Genomic DNA, 12,521 nt, shown 5'->3' on the forward strand with positions numbered 1-12,521 from the left:
GATCATAGGACTCTAATAAATAATGTTTTGGAAGAAAAAGTTGGTAGCTGGAACTTGCTAAACCTTTGGTTCTGTTCTTTAAGGGAATCTGCCATAAACTGAGGGTTGGGACAGGCCCTTGGAAAGTCTTCTAGACAACAGTGAGTCTTAAACACTTAATGATACATCAGAGAAGAACCTAGCAAAACCCTGTGATAATTTAGAAAGCTTGTAGCTTTTCTTGTGTTGATTTCCTTCCCACTTTGGTTGTTTACATGACATTAATAATTGGAAGTAGAACAAAATGTTCTGAATTTCATCTTTCTTATATATGCTTCCTGATGGAGTTTCTTAGAAGCAAGGAATTGGTCTAAAGAGAATAGGTTAGAGATCTGGACAGTTTATGAAAACTTAGATATTCAAGGGAGGAATTATTTTCCTTTTTTGTTAGCCCCTCATCTCTCTGATTTGACTTTTTGCCAGTCTTTTTCACATGTGTTTAGCCATCTTGGTAATTTTCTTCAGGTGAGGAGTGTGGCAGAGGCCTCAGGAAGAGAACACTATGGAAAATGGTTTGCAAGGAAGCCTAGCACAGTTGCTGGAGGCATGGGAGGAGGTTCTGAAACAGTTGTCTTTTTACCTAGTACCCTTCAAAGCTTGAAAGAAGGAAGTCAAAACAGCCTCCAGTCTTGAGCCCTCCCTTGGCTGAGCGCTGTGTTGGCTGGTGCGTGTGTGCAGTCTTCACTTGTGTCCAGCGATGCACCTGCGTGTACTGTGGCCTGCCAGGTTCCTCTGTTCATGGGATTTTCAAGGCGAGAATACCGGAGTGGGATGCCGATTACTTCTCCAGGGGATCTTCCAGATCCAGGGATTGAACCCTTGTGTCTTGTGTCTCCTGCATTGGCAGGCAGATTCTTTACCACTGCGCCACCTGGGAAGCCCGTGCTAAATGGTAGTGCCACGCTGTTCAGAGACATGTGGCTGGTGGGATGAGAGAGAGACACAGAGAAAGCATAGGTTTCCATTTGGGGGCTGCCACAATCTTTCATTCTGTGAAAGCCTAGCTAAGAATGGTATTTGCCATCATCTTAGTGCAACAAAAAGGCATTTAAAAGTTGTTAGGGCTACAGTGGTTTCGTTTCTTCAAAGGAAATATCTTTTTAAATATTTAAAAGTATTATCTGCTTATTTGAAGCAATTCAGAATTGTATATAGCATAAAGTGAAAATGGTCTCTTACCCACCTCCTTTCTAAATCCTACTTTCGGGAGATGACTTCTTCTTGGTATCTCAACCTTCCAGACCTCCTTTCTAAATCCTACTTTCGGGAGATGACTTCTTCTTGGTATCTCAACCTTCCAGACCAGAGGGTTCTTTTTGGTGTAAAGAGTCAATGCATCACTTGGGTATACTCATGGAGTTTGATTTTTATAACCTTTTCAAGTAACTTGACTGACACTAGGTCATTCTGGTTTCTTAGGAGGAATTAGGGCACTTCGGTTGTCTTTTTTATGCTCTGAGAGTTGACAGGATATTCTTTTAGAAACCTGTCCGATAAGTTGTAACTCCTTTATTTCCTTTTATAAGTGAAGCAGTATTTTGGTTGCAGTGTGGTGAAAGCCCCAGTTATCTTAGCAAATTACTCTAAAACTTAGGGCCTTAAAAAACAATTTATGATTATTTCTAGGAGTTGACAGGCTCAGCTTGGAAAGGGGCATAGCATCACTTCTGTTACCTCTGTAATGGTCAAAGCAGTTTTACAGAGCCTGCCCAGGTTCAAGGGAGTGGGGTGGGGAATGGCCTTCTCCGTCAGAGGCCTAGCAGAAAGTTGGGCAGTCTTTAATCTTCCACTAGTGGTGTGACTGACGCAGTGGCAGTCTTGAGAGGGAGAGGTGACAATGAGAGAATATTGTTTTCATCACTCACTAGCCTTCTGGGTTAAAATTTGCCATGCTCAGGCATAGCTTCAAGGTAAATTTATTTTATTGTTCTTGGTAAAGGAGAAGAAAACATCAATGAAATTAGTTTATAGGCAAGGTTTTTAATGATGTAAGAAAGAAGATGAACTCCAGAGGGAGCAGGCAAGGTTTCCCACTCCCCCCTGCTCTCAAGGAAGCACACAAAACTCTTAAGAGTTAACTTGCCTTACTGCTTTTTCTTACTGAGAACTCTGGTAGCTTGCAGAATTTAAGGAGATGGTCTTTGAAGCAGATTGATACATTGAATGTGTCATCAAGACATTGAATGTGTCATCAAGGGGGCTTCCCAGGTGGTGCTAGTAGTAAAGAACCTGCCTGTGAATACAGGAGACGTAAGCGATGTAGGTTTGATCCCTGGGTTGGGAAGATCCCCTGGAGAAGGAAATGGCAGCCCACTTCAGTATTTGCGCCTGGAGAATCCGATGGACGGAGGAGACTGGCAGGCTACAGTCCATGGGGTTGCAGAGTTGGACACGACTGAAGTGACTTAACACAAATATGCACATGTCATCAAGAGAGCCAGGTATGCCAGTCTCCACCTCCTCAGAGATTTGCTAGACGAGACATCCCTTCCCTGTAACTTGGTGCCCCATACACATATCCTCTTAGATCATGTTTGTAAAGTGCTTTGGGAAGTGATTAAGTGGGTTGAAGCTAGCTAGCATGGTTTATAATTTTCCCAACCCTTTAGCTTAAAATGAGCCCTTTGCTTATCCTTCAAGATACTTGCTTTTCAGAGATTTAATGGGAGGATTTTTGTCTTCCGATTAGATTTTAAAAATGAAACTGTCCTTTTGGAATTTTAGAACTTGAACTGTCCTGCCTTCTTGAGTGTGTGGAGTGTTCTCTTACCTCTGCGTGTGCTTTTGCAGTTCCCTCTGTACAGTCTCTCTCCCATCACCTACCTGGGGCCTTATTATATACCCGTGAAACTTTTTCTTATCTTACAGTATTCATGTTGGTTTATTTGTTCCTCTTAGAGCACTAACTGACCATGTCTTCGTGTTTGAGTTTATTCTAAACTGAGTGCCGAGACCATCTCAGTCATCTTTATTGCCCTCACAGAGCCTCTCTTGCTTAAATTTAATGTGTTGAATGAAGTACAACTAGATGCACAGTATTCCTCTAAACCTGCGGCTTGGCAGAAACTAGCACTGGAGGGTGGTTTTAAAAAAAAGTGGAAAGAGAGAATATGAAGAAAGCCATTGAGCACCTAATAATGGCAACTGGTATTTCTGTAGCACTGTGTAGTACACAAGACTCTTCGCTTAAGTGTGGTTATGTACTTTTGACTCTAGGAGGGTTGCAAATATTTCCTCTCCTTAACAGATGAGTAAAGGGAGTCTGGAACTTGCTCAGGCTCACTCCTCTAGAAAGAGGTGGAGCTAGAACTCAAGTCTCGTTATGTAAGTGTCTGAGGCAATCCTGTAATTTTTGCTTGTGATTTTAAATCAGGTAGGTTCTGCTTTCCGAAGAAACAGTATCTGAAGATACAAAATATATTGAAAGATCATTGAATTCCGGGCTTTCCTATTTCTGGCAATATATTAACCAGCGATTTCTTTTTTTTTCTTTCTGGCTATGCTGTGCAGAATGTGGAATCTTAGTCCCCTGACTAGGGATTGACCCTGTGACCCCTGCAGTGGAAGCGTGGAGTCTTAACCACTGGACCTCCAAGGAAGTCCCTATTAACCAGAGATTTAATTTGTAGTAGTTTGATTTATATTATCCAGTGCAATATGGATCTTCCCTGGTGGCTCAGACGGTAAAACGTCTGCCTGCAATGCAGATAGACCCGGCTTCAGTCCCTGGGTCGGGAAGATCCCCTGGAGAAGGAAATGGCAACCTACTCCAGTATTCTTGGCCTGGAGAATCCTACGGACGGAGGAGCGTGGTTGTAAAGAGTCGGACAGGACTGAGTGACTTCATATACTGGATATGAAAGTTGCTGTTTATATTTCTTGTATTTTGAGACTTTGCACAATTTAAAAGTTACTTTTCTTAAAGTTATTTGTCCAAGTTAACAACTGCTAACAAAATCTCACCAGTTAGTTTCATACTAGACAGGGTATTATTGTACTACATAGAGCACTGTAGACATATGAAAAATGATTTGAGTGGCATTTTTTCAATTCTCTGTAGTATGGTGTGTAATTAGTACCATTCTGCATGCATAAGAGAGATGTTAATCTTTTATATACAAAGGATGGTTTAGGGAATAGGTTGACAAACTGCTGCTCAGCTACATCTAGCCAAAGAACTAAAATCTTTTATAAGAATCATTTTATGTTTTATGCTTATTGCAAAGAGAATAGTATTTCTGTGAATATTATATGAAATTCAAATTTCAGTGTCCATAAATAGTTTCATTGGAACAGTCACCCTCGTTCATTTACTTAACTGTTGACAGCTGTTTTCAAGCTCCACTGGCAGAATTGGGTAGTTGTGACAGAGACCATGTGGTCTGACAGACCTAAAATATTTACAGAAAAGGTTTGCCAGCCTGTGCCTTAGGGCATTAGTGCTTAATTCTGTCTTGCGGAACCTCAGTTGAGAAAGGGTGAGCTTAGGAATGAAGACACCTGTTCGACTGCTGCAGTATTTAAGAGTATTTGTATTTAAGAGGAGGAGTATGTGTATCACAGCTGTTTTGAGAATTTGATCCTTTTTTTGCACTGGAGTGATATCCTTTGTCCCTTGGCTCTGACAATTACAGCCTGGATTGGGCACCCAGGTTTTATTTTGTTCTAACGTGCTGAGTTTGACTTATCCATTGTATTTGACACTTTGAAAAGCACTTTTTTTAATGGCTTTCATTGAGATTTGCTTTTGAGAAGCTACTAATTGGCAGTTCCAAACTGGACAGATTGAGGCCAGGTAAAGCCTGTAGGTGCCTGTCAGGCAGCAGTGAAGTTAAAAATCACCTGCTGTCAACACTAGGGAATTTTCCTATCATTTTCATTTTTTGAGTAAATGAAGGATTGTTAGATTTCTGAAGTTGCAGCACTGAATGGGGAAACCGGGTAGTTTGCCTCTGTGGAGTTCCCTTTGTTTCTGTAGCCTAATCATGAACTACTCTCTGCTAACTTCTTTCTGGCTTTGGTTAGAAATCATTTTTCTGGTAAGTTTTTAATTAGGAAATGCAGAAATAGAACTGCTTGAGTTGTCATAACTTGAACTTGCTGTGGAACTTTTAAACTGGAGAGGGTGCCAATGAAGACTTATTTGAAAAAATAGGGGAGGGATATGTTTCCTGCTTAAATTAATATTATTGGTTTTGAATTATATGAAGCTGAAGACAGTTATAGACGGGGCTAATAAGGACTATTGAGGAGAAAGCTATCGAATTCTTCCTTTAAACTTCTATTTTGTATGGAACTTTCGTTAACTTACATCTGATTTTGACAAGTGAGGTTCTTCAACGTCATGTTTTCCTGTAGAAGTAGATCTTTAAATAAAAAATCAACTCCAAAGTTTGACAGAAATCTTAAAACATATCAGTGAATACTGTTTTATTATTCAGGTGCTATGCTGCGCTTCGATGCTCAGTCGTGCCTGACTCTTTGCAGCCTCATGGACTGTAGCCTTCCAGGCTTCTCTGTCCGTGGGGATTGTCCAGGCAAGAATACTGGAGGATGTTGCCATGGCCTCCTCCAGGGGATCTTCCTGACCCAAGGGAGACCCTTGGGTGTCTCAGACCCTTCCTGACCCTGGTTTCCTGCATTGTAGGCAGATTCTTGGCCGTCTGAGCTACCAGGGGAGCCCAGTCATTCTGTGACTTGAACAGGAAAGCGCTGAGAAGTGCTGTGAACAGGGTTTGAACCTGCTTGGGGAGACCCCGTGGGATCTTGAGTCCAAGGCCTTAACCACTTGACCATCACAGCTCTCTGTGCACGTTGCTTAATTAAGATTACTTTGGTTATAAGAACTTTGGTTCTTATATATATATGAGTTGGTTGTATAACTGGTTAATACTAAACCATTAACATGATTTTAGTAAGGGGGAAGTTTATTTTAAGGCCATTCACTCAGTTCATTCAGTAAACATTTATTGAGTCAGATAGTCTGTGTCAGGCACTGTTCTAGATATTCAAGAATACAGGGAAATCTCAACATTAATCAGAGAGCAAGCACCATTGTGTACCTAATAAACCTAGATTCAAGGAGGTGCTGAGGATCTTAATGGTAGGTTGTATCAGTCACATGAAAGACTTGTTGAAATGCAGACGAAGAATTTGCATTTCTGACAAGTTCCCTGGTGACGTGCATGCTGATGTTCCTCTGGGGACCACACTTTGATAACTTTAATAAGTTCTTAGAGGGATTATCTAATTGATTCACCTCTGACAACATATGAATGTTGTCTAATTCCGTGTCTGATATCCATCCTTCACCTAAACAGGAATTTTTCTGGAGGGCAGTTACTCTTGAAGGACACGATGGCAGATACAGGCTGTGAACCGTGTCCAGTGAAATACAGGACCAACTGGCAGGTTGTGTGTTACAGTCATCTGTTCTTCTCCTTTTTCCTACCTGTCCGTTCTTAGTCTTTGTTAAACTTGTGGTTTTCTTTACAGAGTCTGAGTCAGTTTTGGAAGTTCTTTTGAAAGGGAGAGTGTGTGATGTTCCAGCTTTTACCCTTTTCTCTCTTGAGGTTTAACACAAAGAGAAACACATGTTAACTTCTCCCTTTTTGTCCAGAAGAGTCAGAACTTCACAGCCAGGAGGATTTTGGGGGGTGGGTAATGGTGGTAGTGGGGTGAATTTTTTTTAAACTTTTTGGAAAAAGTTGGAGACTTTCAAGCTATTGAAGTATGTAGTACAGATCTGAAGTAGGATTGGGGTAGTAGGAAGTAGATAAGATAGAGTAGAAGAAACACAAAGAGATGAAAAATGTGTTAATGGAAAAGAAACTTTAAGAATTAATGTCCTTGTAATTTTCCTGAAAAAACACATGCTATAAAGACTGTCACGGCAGAGGTGAAACACAGTGCTGAAATAAAACAGCCAGCACGATGGACCAGAACGTCCAGGAAGAAGCCATTTGTGGCCTGAATGTGAATTATTTTAGGGTGATTGGAAAGGTTTTAGATAGGGAAATAAAGGTACCCAGTGAAGATTGTACTTAGGGGTAGTTTTGCCAGGAATTAAAAAAAAAGAGAAAAAGTCATTTCTTAGACTGGTTCTTTCCAAAGTGCTATTACCGTGTTATTCAGTCTTCACAAATAAATTGGATGTGTCTTATTTCTCCCCTTTTCACTGAGGGTGAAATTTAGTAGAGATTTAACTTGCTTAAATAAAACCTAGGTTACTGAGTTCAATGAGTTTAGACTTTAAAAACCAAATCTTACTTGTTATCTTTTTCCTTGGAAATGAGGTTCTTTTACTGTTTTCCCAGTCTTAGTTATACCTATGTAGCCAGAAGCCAGAGTCATCTTTGACCTTTATACCTCCTCCATTATTCACCAAACTGATCTTCTGCCTATATCTTATATTTTTCTCTCCCTCTTTACCATCACTGCCACAGTAGGTCAGGCAGCCTCTGCCTCCTGTTTGGCCTGTTGTGTTTAAATGGAACTTCTTACTGGGATCTGGGCTTTCTGTCATTTCATTAATTTATGATCTTTGGAAAATAGACCTGTTAATGTCATTTACGCACCAAAAGAACAGGATGAATGCTTACTCTTTGAAATGAAATTCAGAAACTCTGTAGTCTGACTTCAGACTATACTGTTTTACCTAACCACCTAATGTTATCCACATATACTTTGCATAGGAGAAGGCAATGGCACCCACTCCAGTACTCTTGCCTGGAAAATCCCATGGACAGAGGAGCCTGGTAGGCTGCAGTCCATGGGGTCACCAAGAGTCAGACACGACTGAGCGACTTCACTTTCACTTTTCACTTTCATGCTTTGGAGAAGGAAATGGCAACCCACTCCAGTGTACTTGCTTGGAGAATCCCAGGGACAGGGGAGCCTGGTGGGCTGCTGTCTATGGGGTCACACAGAGTCGGACATGACTGAAGCGACTTAGCAGCAGCATACTTTATATAAGCCACATAAAACTAATTGTTCCTTCCTTATAATAATCTCTGATCTCAAAGCGTTGTAGTATAATTACAAATGGATTTTATAATAACCCTGAATCTTAAAATAGAGTTAAAATTTTGTGGTATTTTTATATTTTTGCTTAAGAGGGCAGGGCAGTATATAAAATAAAGATAACTGCCTAAGACAGTTAAAACTGGGGGCATGGGGAACCACAACTTGGTACTTAGGATAGGTTTTCAGCTGTTAGGAAAAATTGGCTTCTTAGACTCCTCAGGTACTCAGGGATCTGACCAGTTAATGTTTTACCGTAGTTGCCCGGTTCCTGCTTTGGTTCCTTTTGTAGCTTAATATATTTTTTGATTTGTTTGGGACTTGTTGGTTAAACATGAATTCTTTAAAGCAGTACAGAAACAAGAGAAAAGATTATAGCATATATAGTATGTGTTACATCTAAAATGTCCAGTTTAGGCATCAAAAATAATTTTGTGATAATTTCTAAAGAATCATTAGAAATATTTCTAAGCATTCCTTAAGAAGATTGCAAGCCCAATTTAACATGCTTCTTAAACTTATCTTCTGCTGCTGCTAAGTCGCTTCAGTCGTGTCTGACTCTGTGTGACCCCATAGATGGCAGCCCACCAGGCTCCCCCTTCCCTGGGATTCTCCAGGCAAGAACACTGGAGTGGGTTGCCATGTCCTCCTCCAATGTATGAAAGTGAAAAGAAAAGTGAAGTCGCTGAGTCTTGTCTGACTCTTAGCGACCCCATGGACTGTGGCCCACCAGGCTCCTCCGTCCATGGGATTTTCCAGGCAAGAGTGCTGGAGTGGGATGCCATTGCCTTCTCCATGACTTATCTTCTAGCTCTTGACAAAACCAGAATCAGGCTATGTGATCTTAGCAAGTTATGTGACTTCCCTGAGACTCAGTTTCCTTATCTCATAAAAGGGCTTAGACTAGGTAAGTGGTTCTTCACGGGTGGTGGGGAGGTTGAATTTGTCCCCTGGAGGACATGTGACAGTGTCTGGAGATATTTTTAGTTGTTATCACTTAGTGGAGAAGAGGTGCTAATGACATCAAGTGGGTAGAAGCCAAGAATACTGCTAAACATCCTACAGTATATAGGACACTCTGCAAAGCAAAGGATTGCCTGGAAGTGGTCCCGTTTTAGTCTGTTCAGTTCTGTACTGTACTGTTTGCTTGAGATCTTCTTTTCAAATTGGTCCCATATACCTCCAGATCAAAACCACGCTCCTTTCCTTTTTTAACCCAGTGTGGTATCTTTATTACCTCACGGACCTATCTTGCTTTCCAAACTCCTTGCCTTCTCATTTTCTCTCTTCCTGGAATGTCTTACTGCCTCCTACTTGTCATATAAGGTTGATCCATGAATAACATGGGTTTGAATTGCTCAGATCTGTTTATATGTGGATTTTTTTTTCAGTAGTAAATACTACAGTATTATATAAACTCTGGTTGATTGAATCTGCAGATGCAGATGACTGACTATAAGTTATATATAGATTTTTGATGGCATGAAGAGTTAGTGCCCCTGACCCCATATTGTTCCAGGGTCAGCTGCAGGTATACCGTCTCTAAAGATATAATTTTTGTATTCCCTTAACATTTGGTGTTAATTTAAACTAAGTCATAGTTCTTTAATTTCACATGTTCTTTGTGTACTGTATTTCTAAACTTTTAAGTTTCTCAGAGGGTGTCCTCTCTCTGCTTTTAATCTTTTCTCCACTGTAGATATCTTTGATGATTTGGTTCTTTTCAAACCTTGGTGGGCTTAGAAAAAAAAAGCGTAGAAGAGTTGTGAGAAGTTGATTGTGATTGGTGCACTTCTAGGTCATAATGTCTGTTTTGGTGTGGTCTGAATATTTCACTTCATTTTATGTGATCAGAAATGCTCCAGCTTAGAATTAAGGGATTTAGTGTGAGTTGGTTCATTCATATCACTCTAAATTTAACACCTGAAAGTGAGGCTTACATTGGTAAGATCGGTGTGAAGAGGGCACTGGGTAAGGTTGCATCATGGGAGACCAGGCTTGAGGTGGAGTTCCATAACAGGTGGGCACAGGGGTCACATGAGAGCAGGGATGGGGAGGGGGCACACACTAAAGGGCCATCTGAAGATGACAAGGCAAACTGCCTGTTTAAAAAATGTGCCGAGGAGTGTTCCTGAGCTTCAAAAAGAAGCTGGATTTTTTAAAACTTCTGTTTCTTGCTATTGTATAGCTTGACCCTGGATTTTGATACCTAGGTCAGTAATCCTATCACTGCTGCTTCTGCTGCTGCTGCTAAGTCGCTTCAGTCGTGTCCGACTCTGTGCGACCCCATAGAGGGAAGCCCACCAGGCTCCCCCGTCCCTGGGATTCTCCAGGCAAGAACACTGGAGTGGGTTGCCATTTCCTTCTCCAATGCGTGAAAGTGAAGTTGCTCAGTCATGTCTGACTCTTAGTGACCCCATGGACTGCAGCCTACCAGGCTCCTCCGCCCATGAGATTTTCTAGGCAAGAGTACTGGAGTGGGGTGCCATTGCCTTCTCCAATCTGTTACTAGAATTCAGTAATAATATGGTTAAATAATCTTTCTGGGATAATCTAGGAGCTTTAACCATACTTACAACTTTGCTTTTAAGGGAAAGTGAGGAGTTCTGAGTTCCAAACATTAGTTTTGTACTCCGGAAGGGAACTTATGGTATATAAAATTTGCTTAAACAGTACATTTTATAAGTCTGTTCTGTTTCCAAGTTTTTGCTTGTGAGCAGTGTCATATATACAAGAAGTAGGAAGAAAATACTAAAACCTCTAAGACTCTAAACTGTACTGTTAGAAACTTGGATAAGTAAGTAGATTGCGTAAAAATTCCTGCCAAAATAAATTATTGAGGGGAAAAACAAATATTATAACGCCTATTGTATTTTTGATTACAAAAGTAATATATGTTCAGGATAGAAAATTCAAGCACACAAAAATAAGGCTTTTATCTTGCTTTGCCATTTATGGTGGCCTAACCCCACTATAAGTCCACCAGACAGGGAGAAATCAACATGCAAAATATTTTTCTGAATGTGCCATCTTTAGGGGAGACATAAGTTCAGGTAAACAGTGCATATATTGATTTAATTTAAAAATATAATGGAGGGACATATTAGGGCATGATTATATTAGATTGGTGCAAACATAATTGTGGTTTTGGACTGTGAATTTTAAATCATTATGACTAGGCTCAAACACACCTTTATTCATCAAAATAGGAATCATTGCAATCAACACATTTTTTGCCAATGAGAAATGTTTGTTTATTCTGTAGCCTAAAAATCCATGCTTTGAGATTCACCGAACTCTTGGAAAGCATTTTCTGCCTCCTGCTGGTTGTGGAAGCGTTTTACCTACAAAAGTTGTTGAAATGCTTAAAGAAGTGGTAGTCTGTTGGTCAGGTGAATATGGTGGATGAGGCAAAACTTGGTAGCCCCGTCCTTTCAGCTTTGGCAGTGTTGGTTGTATGATGTGTAGTCGAGCATTGTCATGGAGACTTGGGCCCGTTCTGTTGACCACTGCTGACTGCAGGTGTTGCAGTTTTTGGTGCATCTCATCAATTTGCTGAGCCTACTTCTCAGATGTAATGGTGGCGTCAGGATTCAGAAAGCTGTAGTGTATCAGACAGGCAGCAGACCACTAAACAGTGACCATGACCTTTTTTTGGCGGAAGTTTGGCTTTGGGAAGTGCTTTGGAGCTGCTTCTCAGTCCAACCACTGAGCTGGTTTTTGCCAGTTGTATAAAGTCAACTTTTTATCATACATCACAATCCTATCAAGAAGTGGTTCATTATTGTTGTGTAGAATTAGAGAAGATGACACTTAAGAATGATGATTTTTTTGATTTTTTGGTCAGCTCATGAGGCACCCCAGAGAAGGTGATGGCACCCCACTCCATTACTCTTGCCTCGAAAATCCCATGGGCGGAGGAGCCTGGTGGGCTGCAGTCCATGGAGTCTCGAAGAGTCGGGCACAACTGAGCGACTTCACTTTCACTTTTCACTTTCCTGCATTGGAGAAGGAAATGGCAACCCACTCCAGTGTTCTTGCCTGGAGAATCCCAGGGACGGGGGAGCCTGGTGGGCTTCTGTCTGTGGGGTCACACAGAGTCGGACACGACTGAAGTGACTTAGCAGCAGCAGTAGCATGAGGCATCCATGTATTGAGCTTTTTCATCTTTCCAATTTGCTTCAAATGCCGAATGACTGTAGAATAGTCTACGTTGAGTTCTTCAGCAGCTTCTCGTGTAGTTTTAAGAGGGTCAGCTTTGACAGTTGCTCTCAATCAGTCATTGCAAGCTTCTAATGGCCGGCCGCTACACTCCTCATCTTCAAGGCTCTCATCTCCTTGGCAGAACTTCTTGAACCACCACTGTACTGTACCTTCGTTAGCAGTTTCTGGGCCAAACATGTCTTTGTAGCGAGTTGTCTCTGCTGCTTTATGACCCATTTTGAACTTGAATTTAAAAA

The 12,521-nt window shown here is 41.1% G+C and overlaps 1 protein-coding gene and 1 non-coding gene across 3 annotated transcripts in view; one reads left to right on the forward strand and one right to left on the reverse strand.

Annotated features, from left to right (window-relative positions):
• ZFAND3 (zinc finger AN1-type containing 3) overlaps window positions 1-12,521 on the forward strand; it is a 328,186-nt gene that overhangs the window by 25,924 nt on the left and 289,741 nt on the right. The gene's annotated exons all lie outside the window — the stretch shown is intronic.
• Window positions 5,760-5,841, reverse strand: TRNAL-CAA (transfer RNA leucine (anticodon CAA)). Its single transcript has one exon. It is a non-coding gene; the product is annotated as a tRNA-Leu (tRNA).

This window comes from Bos indicus, chromosome 23 (genome assembly GCF_029378745.1).
Source record: "Bos indicus isolate NIAB-ARS_2022 breed Sahiwal x Tharparkar chromosome 23, NIAB-ARS_B.indTharparkar_mat_pri_1.0, whole genome shotgun sequence".
Taxonomy (NCBI): domain Eukaryota; kingdom Metazoa; phylum Chordata; class Mammalia; order Artiodactyla; family Bovidae; genus Bos; species Bos indicus.